Source organism: Galeopterus variegatus, unplaced genomic scaffold (genome assembly GCF_000696425.1).
Source record: "Galeopterus variegatus unplaced genomic scaffold, G_variegatus-3.0.2 Scaffold229, whole genome shotgun sequence".
Taxonomy (NCBI): Eukaryota; Metazoa; Chordata; class Mammalia; order Dermoptera; family Cynocephalidae; genus Galeopterus; species Galeopterus variegatus.
The window spans coordinates 242,011-242,393 of record NW_007726340.1 but is presented as its reverse complement, the minus strand read 5'-3'; positions in this window follow the sequence as shown (position 1 = coordinate 242,393).

Genomic DNA, 383 nt, shown 5'->3' with positions numbered 1-383 from the left:
TGAAGAGCCCAGGCCACTTGCCTTATAAAATGTCCCACTTTCTACATTTGTCTGATGTTTCCTCGTGTCTACACTCAGGTACAGTATTTTCCGGCAAGAGTTCCCCATAGGAGGTGCTGTCTACACCGCATCACAGCAGGAGGCATCTGATGGCAGCTAGTGTTAAGTTGGACCACTCGGTTTAGGTGGAAACGGGGACCCGCCTTTAACCTCTGTACAAAAGGAGAGCCACCGGCGCTTTTTATGTACACTGTCAAAGTCAGCGGCGTCCGGGGACCCGTAATTCAGGGCTCATCACCAGAGATCCCCGCCCCCTCTCTTCCTTGCCGGGCTCCTGCGAGGCTTAGCCTTGGTCCAGTACGGCCTGGCCCCGCCCCGCCCCG